At 40.6% G+C, this 23031-nt stretch overlaps 1 long non-coding RNA gene across 1 annotated transcript; it reads right to left on the reverse strand.

Moving 5' to 3' along the window:
• Nucleotides 1–8367: 8367 nt before the first annotated feature.
• On the reverse strand, nucleotides 8368–22550 carry LOC119263607. Its single transcript, XR_005130382.1, has 3 exons — nucleotides 22054–22550; nucleotides 12163–12219; nucleotides 8368–8451 (listed from the first exon to the last, which is right to left on the reverse strand). It is a non-coding gene; the product is annotated as an uncharacterized LOC119263607 (long non-coding RNA).
• Nucleotides 22551–23031: the final 481 nt, after the last annotated feature.

Consider the following 23031-nt stretch of genomic DNA (forward strand, 5'->3'; position numbering starts at 1 on the left):
TCCTAAAACTGATCAAATAAATATAAATCTGTTTAATCTATGTGATTTGTGGTAAAAACTTTCATAGATTAAATTCAGTGGCCATTGAGTGGACAGTGTTTAAAAACTCCAGCAACACTGCTGTGTCTGATCTACTCATGCGTATATATATATATATATATATATATATATATATATATATATACAAGAATTGGAGCTGGTTGGACACAAAAAATACTAAACATAAATACTAAAAAATGTTATATATATAATTTTTAGTATTTATTTTTATCACATTTTTTAGTATTTATTGTGTCCAACTAGCTTCCATTCTTGTTTGTCAAAAAAACTGCAGGGATATTTTTTTGACACCCAAATGTGAGTCTTAGAAGTTGGTTACATTTTCTGCTTTTCTTAATCCATATAATCCCACACACATTCAGTGATGCTGAGGTCTGGACTGTGGGCTGACCAGTCCGTTGTTCTGAGAAGGCCAGCAGCTTTTTTGTTTGATTTGTCTTTTTGGTCTATCTTTTTTTCTCAATAGCATCTTCTTGACACCTACAGACTCATAGTTTTGAGTGGTCTTCTTACAGTGGAAGAGTGGAGCTTGATTTTCTCAACTCTCTCAAAGACGAAAGCTTTAGGTGCTGTTTATCTGATGGCAGCAGGTTTTGTACAGTTATAAAGTTTTTTTTTAGATGTTTTATTAATTCTTTGAACTTTTTTTTTTCCTCTTCCTTAAGCAGGTGGATTACCTTCTATCTAATCTTCTCAGAATATCTCCTGAAAATGAATAACTTGTAACCTAATGGCTGCTTTGACTGGACATTAAATAAATGAAGTTCTCTGAGTTTTATCTCATGGGATTCTTTTTGCACACATTTAAAGTAATTCCACACTAAAAGTGTGGAAGTACGTCTGGTATTAACTAGTGTCATACGTCATCATTCCCATCATCTGCTGTAGTTAAGAAATAAGATCATGTGAGTATTGTATTTACAGTCTGTGGGAGGTAGCTGGTGATGCCTACAGGATAATACCGTCAATTCTACAGCAGGACAAGACATGCAGCTTGTTTATGGGGTGTATCTCCTGCTGGAGCCCCACAGGTAGACAGGGACTGAGTAATTGTGTGAGAATGCGCTCCCACCCATACAACGGGGTGGCAGGGGTGCCAAACCGCTTCACCAAACCCATGGCTAAGCCATAACGTGTGACTCACGCTGGGGTTTAGTAACTTGATACAAAGGGCACCGTCCTGTCTGAGCCGAGTTGGAGCTGCTAAAGTAAGCGACTTCCGGCTCCTGCAGGGCTGATCTTTTATCATTAGCTGATTTGCGTCAGTCAGCCTTTCTCGTAAATCATTCATACCTGCTTTGCAGTGCACACTCAATAAACATTTGTTGACATTTATGTAAGGCTGTTACAAGGGTGTTACTAAACCTTCAAACCTATTAATTTCAGTGCCAATATCACAGCAGGTTGTTCTCTTAACTCTCTCCATTGTGTATATATCACACCCTCTTTTCAAATATTGTTTCATTTTTTTCTCATAGCTCATTTAAACAAGCAGGTTCTAAAGTTTCAGTTGATGGCACTCGTGTTCTTAACCCCTTAAATGGCCAGGGGCCAAAGTTTTATTACACTTCCATGACCTAAGAATAGCTCAGCCGGTTTGCATTGAAGTCCCTGTAGTTAGTCAATAATAAGCTGTAGTATGTAATAAGCCTGAGGAGTTAAGGGCTTAAGTAGACCGAAAAAACATACTTTACCTGTTTTTGCGATTTTTTTGACATTGCAATGAAAGGAACGAAATGAAAAAAGACTAAAACCTCAAACCTCAGTATACATAGTAAACTCTAAATATACATTAAGTCAATAAATTAACATAATTTATTAAATGAGTAAAGGTAGTTACATATAAATAATTATGGAATAAAAATGAAATACAGTACATAATAATAATAATAATAATAATAATAATAATACTAGTAATAATAATAATAATAATAATGAAATATTACACTCACATTTTCTAAGCTGCTTCTCCCTCAGGGTCACGGGGGGGATACACCCTGGACAGGTCACCAGTCCATCGCATTATATTAATTATAATATAATATAATTACACTCTTAAAAAATAAAGCATTCTTGATGCCATAGAAAAAACACTTTTCTCTCCTTAAAAGCACTTTTCGTGGGATGAATAGAGAACCATTTTTATAAATGACGTGAATGAATATGCAGAATCTTTTTCTAAATTCGAGCTCCACAAAGTAAAAGTGCCTTTGCACCAGCTGTTAAAGGTTCTTTACACTCACATGTCTTTTTCAAGCATGGCACCACTTTTAATTCTGTAAAAACCTTTCACTGGATGGTTCTTTAGGAAACCAGTTTTGCAAATCAGACATGTAAACGTGAAGACCCTTTTTGAAGTATTAAGAACCTCCACGCTATGAAGAGGGTTCTAAGAAGAACTCTAAAATGTATATAGAAGCTTTGCATTATCTAAAGGTTCCTTCACACTTGCAAGTCTCTTTTTATGCATGGTTCTTTAGGGAACCAAAATTGTTCTTCTTCTATAACATCAAAGAACCCTTTGTGGCACTTTTTTTCATTCCTAAAATTCAAATTGTTTAAAAGTGCTGTTTGCGCTAGGCTAAAGAACCACAGCTGGTTCCGTGAAAACCTTTCGATGGGCGGTTCTTCAAAGAACCATGTTTGAGAAGGTTAACTGTGAAGACCCTTTTCAAAGAATAAAGAACCTCCACATTATTTAGGTTCTAAGAAGAATTCTTAAATTGAAGCTTTGCGTTATCTGAAGGTTTCTTCACACGCACAAATTTCTTTTTAAGCATGGTTCTTTAGGGAACCAAAAGTGGTTCTTCTATGACATCAGTCAAAGAACCCTTTGTGGCACCTTTTATTGTCAGAATGCATTCCTAAAAATAAAGGTGCTTAAAAGTGTTCTTTGCACTATGGTTCCCTAAAAACCTTTCAGTGGGTGCTTCTCCAGAGAACGTTTTGAGAAGGATGACTGTGAAGAACCTTTTAAAAGTTTAAAGAACTTCCACATAATGTAGAGGTTCTAAGATGAATGGTATCATTGATGCAGAGCCATTGAAGGTTCCTCACATTCACAAAAAGGAACCAAAAGTGGCACTGCTCATCCTTTGTAACACCTTATTTTAAAAGATATTGCACACATGACCAGTAATAATGAGATGATCACCTTGACATAAGCCCTTTTTCGCTGCATCGCTTTTTAAAGATCATTCAGTGGGAGTGCAGTCATTGTTATAGAATAGACATTTTAATTAGAAAGGGCTAAATTCTCTTGATAACTCAATTGGCTCCTCTCGTGGAGCAGTTGGAGGGAGGCAGCGTTCACACCAAATTCCTTTCCAGCTAGAACGGCTGGTGGATGCCGGTCTCCATGGCACCCAGTGGAGCAGATGGAATCGACTCTCGGCAGTTAAGTGAAATGTAGAAACTTCAGTCGTCAGTTTCTAATCTGCCCCTGGCTCGGGGGTTTATGTCAGCTCTGCGCTGATATTAAGAGCTTCTCTATGAGTCACTCAGGTATTGAGGGAGAATACAGTGCCCGTGCGAGTGCTTTTTAAGGAGGGATTTTATTACTAATATTCTCATGTGCCATGGAAAATTTCCACACCGCCTCTGTAGTATCTCTGATATAGACACTTCCAAGAACATTTCTCCATGGCCACACAGATGGATAGCACATAAGTGTGCTAGATAAAAGCAAGCCTGGCTGTATAGATGCAGGAGGCCCATCTTTGCAAAGCATTTTACTGTGTGTCAAGTGGTTCCCTGCTGTATTTGTTTATGGCTTGGTACTAGAGCCAGAGGCCTGGAGCATAGAGGACAAGAAGACACAGGGTGACTATTCAGAAAGGCAATTTGAATGTGTCCCTTTTCATTCTGTTTTTCCTTCACTCCGTTGATCTGAAAAGGTCAGGGTTGACTGAGATAAATGTTTGTCATGACCTTTTCTTTTCACAAGGTGTTTGGGCATTACGCCATATTCAAATCAGCTTCATAGGTGGCAGTATTTTTTATTTTATTGATCACATTTCCCTCAAATACCCTGTTGGATGTTATGACAACTTTTGGATTTGTTTAATGGCCTTAAAAGAATCTGTAAGAAACAGAAAAAGAGTCTTTAAAGGTGCCAAAAAGGGTTCTTTAGAATGCTACAGAAGAATCTCCTTTGATATCCCAACTAACCTTTCAATGCATGGCTCTTAAAGGAACTATTATTGAAAATGTGTGAATGTGAAGAGTCTTTGCTTTATGTCAGATTCCTACAATGATTTCTTTCTTAAGCCAAAAACCATTTAGGAATGCAGCATGTAACAGTGATGCAGTGACATTACTTGCCAAAGACACTATGTCATGAGCACATGACATCAATGACATCATGGAGACAGAGATTACTCCGCTTCACCTTTGGCCTATAAGAGCATAATGCTCAGTTTGAGGAGGAGCAAGATAAAAGAGTGGCCTCTGCTTGAAGCCTTCTGGATCTACTATCAGTCCCTGCTATAGCCCCAAGGAGACCCTAGCAAAGCATAAATTAGCATTCCGTCCATGCCCCAGCATGCCCCTGGAGGACACCCGTTGATGTCATCGCCCGGCGCTTGCCTCAGAAGTTATCAAAGGAGCGATTTACTCCCATTACACACCATTCAGAGGTTTACATTTCTGACATACTTTCACTCTGGACGGCTTCACCCTCTGGAGATCCTTTTTCTCATTGGACTGAGAAGCTAAACTTGCCATCACAAGTCTCTTGTGATAGTCATAACGCCTGTCTTACAATGCAATTACAGCGTTGTTGTTTATAGAAATCTGCAATTATCTGTAAAATTTGTGGACCAGTTAAGTGCACGCATTAGTGACATTAGCCTGTTTAAAATCAACGTACTGTGCTAAAACTAAATTGCAGGAGCCAGTATCAGATCATGGCTTCACTAGGCCCCTGAGTTTCTTTGGAGGACACCTACACTTTGACATGAGCGCAAAAATAATGATTAAAAAAATTAATTTGAAAAATATATTTAATAAACAGATCGTGTACAGTTTGCACAAGGTTGGGGAAAAAAACAATAATTGGAAAAAATATTATAAATGCTTAATTATTGTGCAATAGCCTAGTGTCTCCTGCATAGCTTTTGCACTTTTTTGAGTAGGAGGGGTTTTATTTAAAATTCAGTTGCAGGTTATGGACTGAGGTTCCTTTATTTCATTCATTTACATATTCAAAAGCTATTTCTTCATCTAATTTTTGCATATGCAGTGGATTGTACCCTATCTTTGAGCTACCACAGACCTGGTGGTCTAAGACCCCTTGCAGTCAGGGGCCCCTGACCTTGTCATTACTTGAACCCTAGCAGTGACCACATACTTGCACTGCGGTGCCTCTAGTAAGGGTCAACAGACAGAGGGAAGCTGCCTGTTCCTGGATCAGCTCTGGATGTGTTGACTTTTTTCCCGTTGTTTCACTGAAGTGGTGGCCTGGGCTATGGCACACATGTGGCCCCCATGACCACCTGCACTGCCTCCACATTCCAAACAGTAGTGTGAGGGGAAGCAACATCATTGGAAACACCTGGGCCCGACCAGGCCATTAGCGCACGCCCTGCTGTAGCCCGACTCTGCCGGCTTTGTGCTGGCTGCCTACCCCTGCTGAGCGCAGGCCATATCCAGGCACAATAGAATAAATGGCAAATGCTACAGACTTGCAAATGTAGAACTACCGCTGGGAACCACATTGTGTGCTCTATTGACAGCGTTCATTGAGAGGGTGCTCCCACCTTTCATATATTTTCTGTTTATTCTTTTTTGTTAACATGCATGTGTTGTGTTTCTGAAGTGTTATTTGTTGTATTAATGTGGATGGCTTTGTGATTTGTTCATTTCAGGTTAGCTATTGTATTGCAGTGATAAGGTGGTGAAAACAGCTTGTGCATGCATAGCTATTATAGCATCGAAATATGGAGAATGAAATGCAGCGCGGGTGTGGGAAACACAGCTCAGTGTTCCTGTGAAGGGTTGCGTCAGTACTGTCACTGTTCATAGGAAGAGTCAATGAACAAAGTTCTAAAAAAGGAGGTAACACTTTAATGCTATAGGGCATTGTTCATAAGGCTACATGACACCTACATAAGCTTTCCATGATAACTAACATAAGTTACATAAATCTTTGTGAATTGGATTATTCCAATAGGTCTTGGCTGTCATTTTTTTTGTCAACTTTGATGTCAAATTGACATGACGTTTATATCAGGGGATATCAATTATTTCTGACATTAGTTTGTAACATGATGCTTTTTTGAGTAAAATGACATTTCTATTACATTTGTGTTTCTGAAGTGCATTACACTTTATTCACTGTAACATACATTAAGACATAATTAGATATCTTTAATATGACAAATGCTAATAATTGCATTATTGGCTGTAATAACCCACAAAAAAACACAAGAGCTTGTAATAACAAGCCTGTCTCATCTCATTAGTGTATAATTGGTGATATATCATTTCTACAGGTTCCAGGTAGAGCTGTGTTCCATATTTTCAATTTTTAGTCAACAGGAGTTAGAGGCTAAAGAGCACTAAACAAGTTTTCAGTAAATCTGCATCACAAATTTAATACTTATTGATGATTACACAAAAACCTGAATTCTTTCAGAGTTTCACTGTTGCTGCATTTGATTATTAAAACTGATTTAAACTTAAAATATTCCCAGTTTATATGTTTTTGGCTACCAAAATGCCACAAAATTATTTTCATGTTAGATTATGAGAAGCAAATTGACTTATTGAAAACTTATTTAGTGATTAGTGATGACTACTCTATGGAAGATTTCAGTGTTTCTGACTTATTAAACTCTTATCATCTGTAATGCTATAACCTCTAGAAGTCATTTTACCTGTATGATTAAATGTTGCCAATTATACTGCAATAATATGTGAATGTAGGTGATTAACTTGCAAAACAAAGTGTTTAATGTGCATAATTATGAACAATAATGGGTTTATTCATGATTTTGACATAACAGACCTCCAATTATGTACTAATACAGGTCATAATGAATAAAGCCTAATACACAGTGAATAAACTGTTTATAGGTATCTTATTTGGACTTCACTGAACAAATAAAAAGACCTCAAATAACCCCCAATATGTGTTCCTTAAAATAAAATCTTATTGTGGGATGGAATGGAAGGGAAGGTGTGGTTTTGTGTCACGTTTTAGGTTCGGGTGGGTTTATTTTTTGTGTTGTGAGAAAAGAGAATCTCACAGATGAATAATGACGCTAAGGATAGAGCACACTGTTGGCATATCCAGGATTTGGTTTTAATCCTTGGAGAAATTCTGACAGTCTGTCAAGTCTCATGATGGACCTTGCTGCCCTGTAAACACCATTACTGAAAGCATGTATACTCAAATAGAATACTCCACACTGTACGCTCTCCCCCAAGCAAATAATGAGAAACATGCAGCCATATCAATGTGCATTCCGTTTCTTTTTATTGTGTTCTTCATATTTGTACACATTTAAAGTGTGGATCATTACTCACCGTTTCACTTTTTTGAACTTGGAGGTAGGGTGAGAAGAATGCTTGGCCAGCCTGAAACCCAGCAGACAATGTAGCTGTAGATTGTACCACACAGAAATCTACATTGTATGCCAGGTTCAGGACAGCACAAAAGGATCCATCCTTCGCGCTCGCGCGAGGGAAAAAAGTGACGGGTCCTCGGCTTCACGTTCATTATTTCTCAGCCGTCAGCAACTGAAGGCATTCACGCAAAACACACAGCCGCTGTGACAGCCTAATCACATAGAAAATGTGACATCTCGCCTTTGTCCTTTGTCATTGAATCACTCAAACTGAATCTTCAACAATCAGCAGAGAGACAATGGCTGGATCCATTCATTGGTGCAATGCCGCTGTGTCAAAACATGAGTCTGCAGTAATTTGGGGTTGCTTCAACAATGCCTCCATATGGCAGAATGTATGTCAAATTATTTGCAGAAACAATAGGGCAGAAAACAGCACACTGATAGAGATGTACAAAGAGGTCAAACGTCTAATGCAGAGACACCGTTCTGGTGGTAGTAGCTAACGCAGGGGGGAGGGGTCCAATAAGGGCCTTCTTTAGTGCCTGTAACACAGAAAGAGCGCTATTCTGTGTGGTCACAGGATGAAGCCCACATTGTGATAACATACCACACAATCTGAAAGGAATGTGCCAACAGGAAGTCGAATGCCATCAGAGACCCAGTAGCCAGATGTAGCTGCTGATTGCAACACAGGATCTACACTGACTACTGAGCACCTCATGAACAAACCAGCATGGCACAGGAGCTTCACCACCCGGCAATGTCTTCATCATCCAGTCTTCATCAAAGTCTTCCTCGCCTTCGCAGCCTTCGGCCACTGAGAAAGAGAGGAGGGGAAAGAGGTGGTTAGGCAATATGAAGTCGTGAGGACAGTCCCTCTTTAGGCTTGTGTTCAGAGCAGCGGGGTGGGTGTGGGGATAATTTCCTGATGGGCATTTCTAAGCACGCTGTTAAGACTTGCAAATAGTTCTCATTCTTCTCCATTAGCCTGCAGGCAGGAAGGTAGACAGACAGAAGCTGTGGCTCCGCTGCATGTGAAGCGCTTCTGTGCTCATCGCTCCTTGTTAACCAATCAGACCTGCTCCGGCTGGGGGGGGGGGGGGGGGGGGGGGGGGGGGGGCAGGCATTTTCTGTTCAGACAATGCTTTGTGCTCTTATGAATGAGTCGAATTCAGAAATGCTGAACCGAGTATTTAAATACAGTGGCCTCCAAAAGTATTTGGACACCTTTTCACCATTGGTAAACTTTTAACAGAATGATATAAATTCCAACCAAGCATAGAGGTGGAAACGTCAATGTCTGGGGCTGTTATTCTTATAGTGGTGTCTGTTTTGCATAAGAACACCTCGTAACTTATATTTTTTAAAATTGTCTTACACTTTTGCATATGGCTGTACGCGGTATTATTGTATATGGTGTCACCTCTTGCATGTCAAAGATAAACCTCCATTGTATGTAACTTCAATGAATAAAAAACAATGATTTTTGATTCTGACTTACACATTTGGAAAGAAATGGAAAGACCTTTTTATGACCCTGGACAAGGCTAAAGATCACCACTAAGAATTGCAGGAATGATTGAGGCTTGATCTGCATAGTCTTTGACCATTGTGAACCAAAATTTTATAACAAATGTAGTCACAAGAAGTTAATTCATGACACTCTAGCATAAAACCAGCAGTAAACCTTTGCAATCTCTTTCAAGCTTTTGCTGGGACATATGCAAGTACAGTCAAAACTAGACAACACTTGGGGATGTCCCCGTCCCAACATGCTGACCTGTGCTGTACCAATCTGCTTCATCGGATGCTATAAGACGAATGTGAAAGTTTGTATGAGATTATGGTAATTCTTCAAAACAACCCTCCTCACCCCTGAGTGAATTCAGCAGACAGAGCGGATGAAGGCGCTCTCTCCGCACCCTCTTGTAATGGCTCCAGCTCAGCATACCTGAGACCTTGTGACTGTATTGATCAAACATTCTTTGACCAGCTGATGGTCACTTGACTCCAATTTTTCTCCATTAAGGGAAATGCTCTCCCTCTCCGTCCCCCCTCTGAATTCCAGCACTTTGTCCCTGCTATTGCTGTCAGCGTCTAGCGGCTGCATACATAAGCAGCCTCTGGCACAACCTCTGGTGGGTAATGCTTGCCCACATGCTAAGGGTGGCACAGAGATGCAAAGAGACAGTATACACTCTCCTGCACCATTAAACTGCTTGGCCAAACCATAATCTATACTCCATACAAAGTTACTAGGATAAAGCTATAAGGCTCGGTATTCAATAATGAGCTGTCCACTGTCATGGCAGAGGTCCCTAAAGAGAAATGGTCAGCGTGAGCACTGAAGAAAAAAAAAAGTAAAAAGTCAGACTTGTCACTTCCAAGAAGCTAGTGCAAAAATTGCAACATGTTGACTAAGTGGAATGTGTGTTTGTGGTCTGATTTATAAGCTGTGCTGACAACACATTGTGGTATTTTAAGACACTGTCAGCCATATAGCTCCAACATGAAACTCTACAATGCTATAGCTTAGTAGTCTGTTAATAATGGTTAATAATTACTAATTACTTCTCTCAATCTGTAAAGGGATACTTATGACATAACGAAATCTTTTTACTCATTACTTTGCTTCTGCGTTACTGTTGTCTCTAAAAACCAATTAACTGACTGGAAAGAAGAAGGGAAAACCCAATAGCATTTTCAGTACTTTACTTGAAAAGCAAATAGCCAATCACTGTAAACATCATTTAGAAGGCCTGTTGCTATCTGTGTCTTTTAGCAACACATAGCCAGTTAAGCTTAATTAAAAATATCACCAGCCTATGCTGTTTTAAAACATAGAAATTCATCACTGCAGACAGGTAAAAAACTGCTACCTCAAAATAAAATATTTATGAATAAAATGTAAGGCTTACAGAGCTGTTCTTGTTCCTGTTATCCATCAGTTTCAAATTAGCATGGTTTGATGCTAACTACTTTCAGAGTTTATGCCGCTTCCCCTATTCCCTCTGTAGTTCTTACATTCACAAAGTTGCACAGTCAGCTGTTGCAGGTTTGTGCATGCAAATGCACATTATGTACAAGAACATGGATGGATAATCTATATAGAGGAAATTTACGCTTTAATTGCATCATCACATTACTGTAACACATTTCTTTGTGCTATGTTACCTCCAATGCTGAAGATGTGGTAGGCTCAGGCTTGCCATTTCTACAAATGTTCTAATTGGTTCCAAACCCAGTTTAATAAACTCTGTTGATAGTTAGTTGGCTGAAAAGTATGCGTACTGATACTGAGTGTCAAAGCAGCTGCTAGAGTAGGGGTTTAATGCTAGGGATATATTGTGCTAGTTGATATTACTAGCTGAGTATCAGATATAAACTCATAATCTTTGGGTTAATATTCATCACTTCAAACGTGTTTGTTTGCTTGTCATTCAAACTAAATTTCGCCCCCGATGCACATGATGGCAAAGTTATATGAGCAAGTGATATGTGGTATGTGTGTGGTGTGATGGAGGAAAGTATTGCCTTAGGTTCCCTAGGGAGGTATTTGCTTCCTGCTGCAGCTCTGCTGTCGGCCCCTAGGGACAAGCCCCCACCCTGGAGAACTTAATAATGACCTGTAGACACCAGGAGGATTCTGGCACATTCCTTCATAATCTTCCAGAAATAACATTAAGCCGGGGGCTGGCCAGCCAGACAATACATGGACAGAGAAAGGCCCAGTGGAATCAGGGTGATGTCTTATGTAGGTTAGGAAGAGGTACAGTCTGTAATCTTGTCCACAATGTAAATTATTTTGAACTAGGTATCAACTGGAACTCAGCAAATCAATAACGTTTAGAGTGGTTCAGATGCTGTGTAGTACTTTTACACTTTAACCGCTTAACAAGCCATGGGTAAGTCCAAAGTTTTATTACACACTTTTATAACCTAAGAATAGCTCCATTAGTTTGCATTGAAGTCTCTGTAGTTACTGAATAATAAGCCTTTGTATGAAATAAACCTGGAATGTTAAGGGGTTAATGGTTATCACTTATCACCACTCAATGAATTATTATCTTGAATAGGTTATTTGGTGTTTTTTGTGAAAACATTTGTGTAATTTAAAATTTTGTGTAATACATAAAACCGACACACCTATGGATACATTTTAAGGGCTTATGCCAACAAGCATCAGTTGTCACAACATTTTCTGGGGTAAAATAACATCGAAATTCAGCCTTTATCACAACTGATGCTTGTTGGAATAAGCCTTTATGCTAATGAAGTTTTATATCAGTTGGCATGAAGGGCTTATGTAGGTTTAATATAGCCTTATGATTGCTACTCTGCAGGAAAGTGTTATTATTATTTTTTCCTCTACCTGTGTGAATCATGTGATAATATATGAATAAAGATGCATTTTCAGGTATGTTTAGGCATGTCATTTCTACCAAATGTTCAGCAACAAATATGTCACTGCTGAAGTTTCTCATTTTTATATATAAACAAAATATATTACACATGTAAAATGACTTACTTAAGAATTTGAAGTGATTGTTTGTGAAGTGAACTGGACCTTGTGAACAATCTGGACCTGCAAGAAAGAAAAACACTGAGTAAATATTAAATTTAACACATTTAAATATAAATATATTCCAAAAGCTTCAGAAAAGCTGTAGAACTCACTCTGAGCGGGCTATTGGTAAACTGACTAAATGACAGCCAGTAGGCCCATTGCTATCTATGGCTATTGTTGGGTAGAAGTATTAATGGTCAAGGTTGACATATAATGGGAGGAGCATGACCCTCTAATAATAAAAAATGGAATCCTTAGGAATGAGAAGGAGCTGAACCAAGCCAGCCCTCTCAAAAAGCATGAAGCTTAAGCTAATCTATCAATGCTCCACAGGGAAGATCTTTCTAAGCCAAAGAACACTGCATACTGACTCTTCTGACTAAGAGATCTGCGACAAATCTACCTTCATCTACTTCCAAAGAGATAAAGACATAAAGAAGAGAACAAGGTGCTATCACCCACTAACGTTACAGAGACCAAGACTGATTCAAGGAACCACTGATTCAAACCATGTCTCATCCAAGAGTAGATGATCAAAAGGAAACAAGTACTGAGCTTAAACCTAAAGAAAAACAGAATCCTTTAGGATCAATCACAGCAAGACTGAAGCCACCAAGGTGTGCAGAGATGTTTACTGTTCAATCAAGTGAAATCTACTACATAGCTTCTTTAGAAGGTGGTAATAATACAGCATCAATTATCATAATCAATCAATTATCACTGTAAAAATATTCAACAAAAAATGTGCTATTCATTGGCTGTTTTTAAATATAAATGCTTGTTAAATTACTTTTATTGCCTATATTCCACAGCTGTGTAAATAGCTCCCTCAGACATATTTATGTAGGTAATGTATTTTTTAATGATTCTGAATCAAACCAAAACACTGAACTGAATTAAGTCTTTGAGAAATTTCAGCTTGTGTGATGCTTTGAATCGTTTCCTAAACAATCATGGGCGAATTAGATCATGCGGTCACAGATTTACACCCTTACTTAGGAGCAAACTTCATTCTCTTTTTTGGATTTCTTCTCATTACTCACATTCATCTGTTAAGAAAACGTCCTCTGAATGCTCCTTAGAAATATCTGCTAACACTAAGAAATGCTGACTGAACTTGCGTTTCTCTCTATCAGCAGTGCGTAGCTTTGAGCTAGCTGTGGATCGTGTTGATGTTGTTGGTGAAGCAGATGTCTGGCAGATCCACAACTCGCTTTTTGGGTACTGCTCACACTCCTCACTATTTTTACTATCTGTGCTCGAGGGCTGAAAGTGGGTGGGGAGGTGAGAGGAGGGAGGGGGTGGCGGGGGTAGCCTTGCTGGCTGGGCTATTCCTGGAGCCCCAGCATGTTTCAGTTGATGTGGGTTTCCTCTGAGCTGCCTAAGAGATGACTGAGCCTGACCACATCCACATTTCGAGAGGAGCAAGAGCCGAGCCCCTGACCAAAGTTCTGTCAACGTGCTCTGCCACCGAACAGGAACTGAATCATTACCCTCTCCCAGCAGAGGAGGTGGGGCAATGGTCGGGGGGCAGGGGATGAGAGAGGGGGGGAGTAAGTGCTAATGGGTGTGCAAGTGTGTGTGTGCGTGTGTGTGTGTGTTCCTCTTTGGGTGCAAGGCCAGGGTTACACGATACAACCTTCATGCAATGTTTGTCATTTGCAGTACAGTTCTACTTTGCTTGCTTCAATTGGTCAACCAATTGAAATCACTACTATCTCATGCAACCCACTGTAAGCAATTTCCAATCAGTGAGCTCAATAAGGTCAAATGACTAAGCACAGAATATTTGAAGTTAATCAGGAGACACTGGACAGGTGCGCCAGTAAACAAACAACTGTTTCATGAAAAAAACATGTACAATACAGCTGCATGAACAGCTGTCTACCAGCCGTGAGACCTAATCTACATAAATACTTCTTTGTGCAACTCCATCCTAATGGGGTATATTAGGGATGTAAATGATTAACCAGTTAACCGGTAACTGTTCACTGACAAATGCACAATTGTTCAACCAGCTAAAATGTTAATTTAGTTCTATTTATTTACCAAAAACAGCAGCTCTTAGCTGAAGTGATTTAACATTCAAATTGAGGAACATTTCTGAACTGTACATTTGAGGGCATGGTAGGAAACTTTTTACTAAAAATTGTTTTTAGGACCACTTTGAGAGTGAATGACTAAAACAATGTATCATATCCAAAGCAAGCAATGACATATTTCGTCCATGTTCTCTGAGAGAATGTGATGCATGGCAGTGTGAGGAAATCACACATGAGTGCGTAAAATTAGGACATTAGGACAAAATTAGGACAATAGTGCATTGAGCCAAAGATAGCCCCGGTCATGGCATTTATGTTAGTTTTAACTTGAGCTAGTAATGATTGATAAATATACCTATAGAACTTTAGACTATAAAACGTTCAGTAGACCATCACAAATTATTTCATCAGCTTTTTAGGTTGCATAATCGTGAACACATTATATTGGGTTTTCATTTCAGTTATGTTTAATCGTGTTTTGGGCCAAATTTATCCTGGCCCCACTTATCAGTAGGATTCCACAACCATACAAGGAACACATTTTAATATCTTGTTGCATTAATCCAAAATTCAAAGTTGGTGTGTGTGCTGATAAGTCAGGGCCGGCTCTTCCATTAGGTGATATAGGCAAATGCTAGGGGCGCCATCTGTCCAGGGTGGCGCTGGCGTGCATGTTTTTTTTGTTTTTTTTTACACATGAACAATGAATAAATATGAAAACAAGCAAAGTCCACATAATCCTAACTTCATTGTATAATAATATTAGTCAAATTAATGATTATTACAATAATAACACACAACACCTATCAGGTAATATAATATGGTGAATTAACCATATGTATGTTGTACAGTAAAAGTTCCTTTCAGAAAAATAGTTACTAGCTAGCAAGTGATAGCGTCAGTTACCCCATTCCCTAAACTCATTAAAGAAATTTGAAAAGACCCCCCCCCCATTTTCACTAAATAAGCAGGTCTTAATCCTCCTTGATTAGAGACTCTCTACAATAAGCAGAAAGTTGTTCTCTGCACTACTTTATGTAAAATAGTTTTAATATATTTTTTGTGCAACACCTTTATATTTATTCATTGTTATACAGTTATATTTATAATTCATTTACTTTTTACTTTTTGTTTCTTTAATACTGATTTTACTGTTTTACCATTGTTTTTGTTCTAAAATAAAAAAAAACTCAAAAACATAAAGCTTTGCAGTGTCTGTGTGAGTGTATAAACCCAATGATTGATAATGCAGGGGGCACTAACTAAAATCTCGCCTAGGGCACCACATTGGCCAGGGCCGGCTCTGTGATAAGTGCTCGTACAACAGGTGTGTTAGAATAGCTTTGAATGCAGCTCAGCCACTCAGATTTCAGAACTGTAACTACTGATAGTCTCATAACAGTTGTTTTGATTAGCTTCTTTCTTGACTTTAGGCCTAACTGACTAGGCTGACTAATGATGGTCAATTCTTGATTAAAAGACCTCACCAAAATAGTGTATTTAATGTCAATTAAAAAAAACCTTCTTAACCTCTTAACATTTTTCTCCAAGATAATAAATGGGGGCTAGTGGCATTTAGATCATAATGGAGGTACAAGCAAGACCTACAGCCTGTTGCATGTCATAGTTACACATTACAGTGATCATTTAAAAAGAAGTGCACGCTGTCCTGTGATATTTCACTAAAACTTTTATCAGGAGCCTTACTGACACAATCACAGCCAACTGGACATTTTTTTGCTACTTATGGCACTGTAGCAGTACTCCCACTTTAATGTCAACGTGGCTATATCTCTGCCAGTCAGCACTCATACTCTGGCCGAAATCGATTTTCTTCTGAAGACCCTCACTGCGTTCTCTGTCTTCCACACCTTCCTGTCCCAACGGTGGAAGCCGTCTAAAAAATGTCGGTTACAGTTTCTGTCAGGACTTCCTGTGAAGATACACTTACGAGCGCCTTGAACATGGCTCTGTTCCCAGAGCAATCCGCACAAAGAGGGTGGGGGTAGGGTGGGGGTATGCCGGTCAAAACACAGACATATCGCCTTTGCCATGAGGTGGACCCTTTTCATTGCAGAAGCTGACAGGTTGTTGTTAAAGTCTAATTCAATTTGAAGAAAAGCCAGACTTCAGCTGTGACAGACTCGGTGAAGGCTTGTGTCTGGGCGGCCTGGTGTTGATAATTTCCTTTGATAGGGTTTCACTGATACAACAATATTTAGAGGTTCACCAGGGATCTGAGCCTTCATCAGAGGCCTGGGAGAGATTAATTTCAGTCCCCTAAGCCTACTCGCCCCACACATGGAGAGGCAAGACACAGATCCCTGCTCGTGTGTTCGCCTTTCCACCAATTAGCATGTAATTTCATTAGCCCAGGAGCCTATCAGATAAGGCCATTTGCTCTGAAATTGGAAGGGATCAGCGTAATTGGTTCTGACCAGTTTCTAAAATGTTGCTAACCAGTGAGAGGCCAGGGGAAAGGCACAGTCTCCATTTCTCTTAAGAGGTCATGGAACATGAGAGTTCCCTGCCATTGAAGGCTGGCTGACAGGACGGCTGGGATGTCCATGTGCTTTATGGCTCTTTAATGTGGCTCTTATTAAAGTGAAGCTCTATGGATGGGTCGAGTTCAAAGTGAAAGGCAATCCTTCACCGCTCGGCTAAGTATAGTGACGTACCACCCATTGAGGATAGAGCACACACTCAACCTGCCGTCCAGGTTGAGCCATTGGAAACTTCACTATTACAGTTCTGCTGAGAACAAACCCCTTTGCAGTGTTGATGGGAGCGGGCTGGCACACTGCAGAGGCTACAGCCCCTTTACGAGCTCTTGGAAGGGTCACGGACTTGAATGAAGGAATCTGGCTCATCAGAACACCACTCACACACACTCTGGACCTTAAATCCTCCAGCGTGAATGACTCCCCGAGTTGCCCCAGGTTCAGCTGCGCTCTTGAACCACGCTCAAGCGTATAGCATTACGCCTAAATGAAGGCCGATAAATTCTGCTCCATTAGAGCAGCACAACTCCTTAAAATAGCAATAATGCTCACTCTGTTTCAGAGCATGCTGACCCTGCCGCTGATATCTGAACCACATCCACCCCAAGCGCACATCATGAAGGCAGTAAAGAGTTTTGGGAGCAGATTCTCAGTGGGGCTGCCAGTGCTCCAGCTCCAATGCTTCCGCCAAAAGCATCCACAAGGCTGTTTCAGGGGCCTACAGAAATCAGAGCCTTCAACAAAACATGCATTCTGTTTGAACAGCTCTCTCTCTCCCTTGAGATAGAAAAACCTCAAGAATATACACTGCAGCCTGGAACTATTTGGACAGCAACACAGTTTTTGTTGTTTTGGCTCTGTAGTCCAACACGTTGGACTTGAAACAAAACAATGGCTCTGAGGTTGAAGTACATGCATGTCAGCTTTAGTTTCAGGGCATGTATATGTTTATTGAATCATGTAGGAATCCCAGCTTTTTTATGCATACCCTCAAATGCAAATCCCTTCTAACCAATGACTGCTAAATATATATAAATATATACACACACACACACACATAGAAAGAAAGAGTTTTTTTTTAACATAAAAACCTTGGTGCTGATTAGCCAGACAAGACTATAATGCTATCATTTTCAGTTCCTGATTCCTGATTGTTTCATTGGGTTTTTGTTGACATTGTTCTTTATCAATGGTTAATTTTTTTTGTCAATGGTTGAGTAATTGATCTAGCCAGCCAAAAGCATTCTAAACTCCATAGCTGATTTATCTACAGTTTTCATGTCTTACTGTGAAGTAAAGTGCATCCAATACATTTTGAGGCATGTGGTTGAATCTGAGCTGCTAGGATGTTCCTGAGATGTTTCTGTGCACTTCAGAATTCATCAGCTGACACATCCTCAATAAATACATGTAACCTGACTTTTCTGTTCTTGAGACTTAACAGTGGTTTGCATGTTGTGCCAAATCTACTGAGGTTGCAGTGGTGTATTCTTTATTTTATGATAATCACTACTTCCTGGAACGTTTTCTTGATATTTTAAATTGTTGAAGATATTTTTTTTCTTTATAATTGAAAGTAGGGATGAAAGATATATTATTGAAAATAGGCCTGATTGGAGCTGGCCAAGCCAATTTAATGTTGGCATATTTCAGTATATTATTTCAATTAAAAGTTCTAGAAATATGCTATTGTGTTTATCCTACGCAGTGTGATGTGTGAGTTTAAAAAGTCTAATTCAAACAGATCAAGAAAAAAAAAAGCATACAAGGCCAGTCACAGACATCCTAAGTGAAAGCATTTGTTGGCCATTCACTTTTGTGGTCTTTCATGGTCATTCTTGCATACTTTCTTTTTAACAATGTACCAAACAGTTGATTTTAACAGCTAGTGTTTTGGTTATGTCTCAGATTGATTTATTCACATTCCACAGCCACATGATTTGCTGGCATCAACACTTATTTGGTCCTTGTGTTGAGAGACAACAGCAACAGATTCCAGATGCAAACACCACATCTAGAATCAACTCTAGACATTATTGTAAGTTTTTTTACATGAACTAATGATGTAGCTACACAATAAACAACTGAGACACCAATTACATATGGCCCCCTAAAATGGAGGGGAGCTAAGCATAAAAAGGGCTGGAATTCCTATATGACTCACTCAATGTAGATTTAAACTGTCTTGGATTAGAGCTGACAGTCTGCACTTTAACCTCATATACACTGTTTCATATCAGATCTGTGCTTCAGTATAGCGCCAAAACAACAAAAACTGGTGAGAGAAAGACTGGAGAAAGATCTCCATTGATTCTTCTTTTCCATGACATGTTTCCACTTGTGGAGCCTCTTCCTGACCACCCTGGGCTTACTGGAATTCAGTGCATCTCCTGTGTGTTGCCCAGGTGGGGAAACACTGCCCAAATATGGGCAAGCTGACACACACAAAGCAGGGTGTGTGTGAATGTGTGCCCTGCCATTACCTGAGCACTCACGTCACACACACATACACACCCAACTCTCAATTTCACACTATCGTATCTCCTACCATATCTCAACTGTAATTACCAACAGCAGTTAGGTGTGATAACAAAAAGGGAGGAAATGCAAGCAGCTTAAGGCATACTGGTCTTCAAGACCATGCATTTTTAAGCTTGAGAGACTTCAGTTGTTGTGTAAACGAAGAAGTGTAAGGCCAGCAGAAAGAGAAAAATCTTTTCTCACCTTACTCATGTTATATAACCTTGACCCTATGGCAAATTTATGGTGGGCATGGCACAATGACCTACTTAGTGACATCACTGTTGCAGGTACACACCCCTATATACATATACGTGTTACCTTAAGCTCTCCACCCTGATGGAACGTGCCAACGTAAGCAAAGCACTCCCCCTTCCACCTGCCACTCCTGCCACAGTGAGTGTAGGTGTAGCGTATGACAGAGCACAAGTGAAAAATGAGCATTCTATTCTCTCTTCCAAAAAAAAAAAAACCTAATGGTTCACCATGGCCACCGAAACTTCAACTACTGCAGAAGTGTGACCTCAAAAACTCCATGATGACACAAATCAACATGTACACATTTTATGCTACTTACTGTCAAAGCATCAGGGGTATGATTAGACAGAATAATGTGGCTAAGAATTTTGCTAATGAGGAAGGGCTGAATTCTTTTATCTGTTCCAGTCCCCAAAGTTAATCAAGTCATCAGAATACTATCTGTACATCAGGTTTTTATCAGAGACAGCGGAAGCCCTGTAACATGATAAGACTGTGCTAGCACTTAGACCAACAGCAAGCACTTTCTCAGACGGAAGCGTGCCAGTTTGTGACTTTCACAAACCAACTCGCCTTCCTTTTTTTTCTTTTTCCTTTTTTTCACGTAGGGTAATCCACAGAAAGAACGCACGTGTAGGGCGGCCGTGTGAACGGAGCCTGCCTGAGCTGGAGGGAGGGGTTTGGGAGTGGTTAGTATTGTGTAGCGCCAAAGCACAAAGGGCGTGAGGGTGTATGAGGCTGAGGTGGGAGGGGGCCGCACCTTCCGGTGAGAGCACGGCCGCACGCACAGGGGTCAACGTGTGACCGGCGCATTCCTTTCTGGCGGGACGAGGCGTTGGTCCAACAGAAACGCGCACACACCCTCCCCACGCCCCACAGCCTGCTCCTCTATTTCCGGTTGGGGTCTCCGATGGTGGCCACTAGCCTTGAGGTCTAATTTTAGGGTGGCCATTGTTTGCAGTAGTTTCCGGCAGGAAAATAATTAGGTTAGTGTGTGAGATGGCAGCCTAGCAGACTTTGCCCATTTTCTTTTAGTCAGTATAGCTGAGTTGCAAAGTGACTTAGTAAGTTAGCAGTTAGCAGAGACGTTTGTGGCAAATATCTGCACATTAGTTACTTTTAGAATATTTTAGAATATTGGGGTATCTCTCTCTCTCTCTCTCTCTCTCTCTCTCTATATATATATATATATATATATATATATATATATATATATATATATAAATCATTATCTGACCATTATGTACTAGACCAGTATATATGCAAAATACAGACCATACTGACCAACATATTGCCATATTGTCATTTTAAGCCTTTAAATAACACTCTTAAAGCACTCTTGGAGTTCTTTTGTAAATAGTTTCTTTGTAGGCGCAATGGGCAGAACCTCCTGAATGTATAAATGGTTCTGTGCATGGTAAAATGGTTCTACTCTAAGATGAAAATATGTCAGACGTCCCTGAATTCCATAGCTTTGAAATTACTCAACTAGCTCACGCAAGCTTTTTGGTGGTTTACGAAGGTCAACTGTGCATTTGCTCTGGATGCTGAAGAATAACAGCTGGACAGGAGTTCGAGTCCAGCATGGCTGTCTATACATACTCTGTGTTTGTCCAGTGACTAAGTCCACATAGACAAACACACGTAGCCCAGACCTTTCGACCACTGATTCATTCTGCGCTCTGAGCCGTACAGACTCATGAACACATACGCACACACACGGACACACAGCCTCGCTGGCCCAGCGTCACTGTAACAGCTGGTCAGTGAGAGGCAGAAGGTACTGTAAATCTAAACACCAGTGTCTCCACCCACCCAGTGACAGCCAGTGGGCCGGCCGGCAAACCAGAGAGTTTGTCCTCTGATTACCCGAGAGTGACTGACCAATCAGAACTGGCTTTTGGCTGGCCCATTCATAAAGAAGTGGCATTGTGCTGTGTAGGATACTGTATACATTGTTCCTCCTTCTGAGTTCACTAGAAGCAGCCGCAAAGCCATGCGCTTACTCAGTAGGGGGACACCCGGGGGGAGAGAAACACATTGTGACAGCCACCATGGGGGATCCCCCCCCCTGAAAAAAAAATTTAAAAAGGCACTACCACATGTAAACCAGCTTTGTGTCAGCCTTAAAGCGAGAAGAAGCAGTCACAGCACAGATCAGCCTGACCTATCTTGTCAGCTCAAGAATCAGTTTCAGTTACAGTAATTTCCCCCTTATAAGGTTCCTCATGTGACACATTGAGAAAAACGAGAACACTTCATAAATGGCAGTCGAAGCCACACTCACTAACATACTCAGACTCATACTCATGAACATACAGCCTTAACATATAACTTTCTTTCACAGTCATTTCAAAATTGTAAGATTTGTCAGAGTCCCTGTCCTGCGCTCTCTTCAGTTTCAGAACAGTTCTCAGCCTAGTTATCACAAATCTGAAAACAATTTCTCAATTTTAACGTGCACCATATGATATCCATTAGTAGCCAGCCCTGTGCTTTCTTTTTTTTTCTTCCCCCCTTCGTTCACTTACTCAGTCTGGGTGAAAGGAGTATTTCCTGATGGCTGAACGGTGTTGCCTGTGCATGTGCCGGGTCTCCTCCGACTGCCCCCCCAAGTCCAGCCTCTTCTGGAGCCGCAAATGGATAAAGGGAGCGGGAGAGGGAGAGAGACAGCAAGAGAGATCAGATTCACAGGCTGTCATTGCTCCGGAACTACTGCTAACTCACTGCTGGAAAATAAAAGACGTGCTCCACTCAGCTCGGCTCAATTACCGGCATTCTCCGTAGGAGTGCCAGCCCCTGAAACGCTCTGTCTCTAAGTCTCTCGCTCTCTTTCGTCCCCTCTCTCTCTCTCTCTCTCTCTCTCTCTCTGTCTTTCCAGTCACATTCTTCGGCGTCTAATCAGTAACAGTCTTAAAGTGACAGCAGCAGCAGTAGCCATAGCTGTGGTGGTGGTGGTGGAGCCAGAGGTGATTTCTCTCCTCTTCAGCCAAACACCTCTCTCCGCTGCTTCAGCCAGAGCTGACTATCACCCTTATCACTGTCATCGGATTTAAAAGCCTAGCCTTCCCTCCCTCCTCCCCTCCCTCTCCCTTTCACATTTACATTGCTTCCCTCCCTCTAGAGCCACCCTCCCTTCTCTCTCTCTCTCTCTCTCTCTCTCTGTCTCTCTCTCTCTCTCTGTCTCTCTCTCTCTCTCTCTCTCTCTCTCTCTCTGTCTACCTCTCTTTCTCTCTGCTCCTCTGCTCGGGTGGTTAGACGCTGCAGGCCGGCTCGCTGAGGTTTTATAGCTCTGCTCAGAGGGGCTGAGCATTTTTGCCGGCAGCCTATCACTGTTCAGGGCAGTGTCCTGTTTCAGCACTCTGAATTGAGAGGTTAGACAGAGGACACTCATTGAGAAAAAAAACGGCGCAAAAGGGTAGGAGTGGAGAATTGAAAGAGAGAGCAAGACAGCGAGAGAGAGAGAGAGAGAGAGAGAGAGAGAGAGAGAGAGAGAGCCGCAGATCCTC

Source organism: Pygocentrus nattereri, chromosome 6 (assembly GCF_015220715.1).
Source record: "Pygocentrus nattereri isolate fPygNat1 chromosome 6, fPygNat1.pri, whole genome shotgun sequence".
Classification (NCBI taxonomy): Eukaryota; Metazoa; Chordata; class Actinopteri; order Characiformes; family Serrasalmidae; genus Pygocentrus; species Pygocentrus nattereri.